Below are 2365 nucleotides of genomic sequence, written 5' to 3' on the forward strand. Positions count from 1 at the left end.
TGGTCAAATAATTTACTTTTGCATTTTTTTTTTGCACTCAAATGTATTAGCAAAGAATGGTAAAAATTAGTAATTTGCTGATGTGAGAATATATATAGACCAAACTGTACAAATCTGTCCATGACTAATGTAATACTCTAAAATATCCTTTTAGATGTTTCTATATAGTAATTATAGTGACCCACATTTCCCAAGCTGTTGGTTTGTGTGCGAATGTGAATTTAGCATATGGTTGGGAAACGCACCTGCGAACCCCATCCTCCATCATACCCGTCCCTCCCTTTAACCAAAACCTCCACCGCAGCCTTACAGTAGACGTCTACTCTGCTGAAAATACCCCTGAGTTTAGTTCAGCTCCTTCATCCTACACTCCTCCTTCCCGCTTCCTTTCATCAGGCGCAGAACCACATCAGGCTTTTCATTCCTATCAGGATTTGGGCTTTTCCAACTTAAATGCAGCGGGTTGAAGTGGCTCCCTCTCATTTACAAGGTGTGGGAAATGTTGGGTTGTTGATGCCTACATTAACGTAATGTTGGAAAATAAGGATTACGATGATAAAGAAGCAAAAGACATGAAAAAATTGTTTTTTGAGGCGAGGTATCTCACAAGGCAGCATTCCAACGTTTCATACTACATACGCTGCTACGATTGCCAGCTGCTCGAAAATTTTATATATTTTTACAATTTTGTCACATTGCTTTAGTAAGTGGAAGTATTGTAACTCGGAGAATACAACACTGCTAGCTGCTATGTGATAAGTGAATTGGAAATTCACGAGGAAATGTAATGACTGGCAACACTTCACTTGCTATATATTCAGTAGGGAAAATTATCATCATTATTATAGCCAATATGTGAATTGGAAGAAATAGGGTTAAATGTAATTAATTATAAAATGTGAAAAGAGTGAGAGAAAGTATGTGAAAGCATAATCTCTCACAGACTGAAAGCTGTTACTTGTTAGCGGAGAACTAGCTAATTTGTAGAAATTAATTAAAGCTAGTTATAATAGCAATAATGTGATCAAATGTGTTGAAATATGGTTTTCTGAGATTTTGCGATGTTTTTTTTACAAACTGACAAGAAGCAGCGTTTTTATGCAAATGTACCTAATCTTATAGATTTTACTTGTTTTCAGTGTTCTTTTTTTTATTTTTATTTTTTTATAACAGCATTTGTGGTGCAGAAAGGATTAAAGGCAGCTTTAACAGGGGCAGCTTGGCGGTGTGGGGTCTGGAACCCCAAGCAACAACCCAGAGCTGCCATTGCAAATACCTCCAATAATAACAATATGATCACCTCACACACAGCCCTACAAGTACTTCACCCATGACTCCTGCGTTGCCTGACTTCAGAGAGAAGTGCGTCTCTCAGCTGAGTGTTAGCAACCCTTCACTGTTTGTCCAACAAGCAACTGCGAGTAAGAAAAAGAATGACTCAGCTCCAACTCTCTGCCATCCCACACTCTTCTCAAGCATGGCTGAAGCTCCTACTCTCTGGGTGACACATGACCGGATACAATTTCAAGAGGCTAAAATGAAGGTGGAATGTAGAAATTAAGAAAAAAAGAGAGAGAGAAATCAGCTCAAGACAACCACGAGTCTCATCAAAGCTGAACAGGAAAGATCCCGCGGGCAGCTGAGGCGCTTATCGATCAATCCATTAAAAAAAGAAATAAAAGACGACTGCCATTTTACTAGTGATTGAAAGAGAAGGTCAAGTAGATGGCAGAAAGCCAGAGCGAGCAGCTGTTGGTTATTTTTCCATAAAAGCACAACCTGAGCATTACGCTACAGTAATCACTATACTTCCTACTTCTTCAGAAATGAACCACAGAGACATCTTGTTCTCTCCTTATTATCAACATAGGCTTTTTCTGTCTGTCCCAGACATCAGACTGAAGAGGTGACTGAGTCGTGGCCAGTCTGGGTCAACATTATAACGATGGAGAAAAAAAACTCAAGCATAATGCTCACAGGGACTGGAATGTCAGTCTGGGATTTCAGGGTCCTACAGCACAACCTTTTTTCTGTACAGACCACATTAACAAGTATAACAAACACACACTACACAGTCATGTACTGTATTGGCTATATGCTGTATGCACACTAAATCCCAAAGAGACGAATAAAATTCATTGCTCATGTGGTTAATTAAATTTTTTTTTACTGTGTAAAAAAGGGTTTATTTATAGAGTGGTGCTATAAATACCACAGTCCTCTTTATACGAATATCAAGTGCTGAGTCACTTTACCATGAGTTAAAGTAGCTCCAGGCTGATGAAAGTTTAAATAAATAAAAGATTATTACACAGCAGGAAAGAATTAAACTGCACACACTGGGAAAAAATGAGGCACCTTCGGA

Source organism: Tachysurus fulvidraco, chromosome 19 (genome assembly GCF_022655615.1).
Source record: "Tachysurus fulvidraco isolate hzauxx_2018 chromosome 19, HZAU_PFXX_2.0, whole genome shotgun sequence".
NCBI lineage: Eukaryota > Metazoa > Chordata > Actinopteri > Siluriformes > Bagridae > Tachysurus > Tachysurus fulvidraco.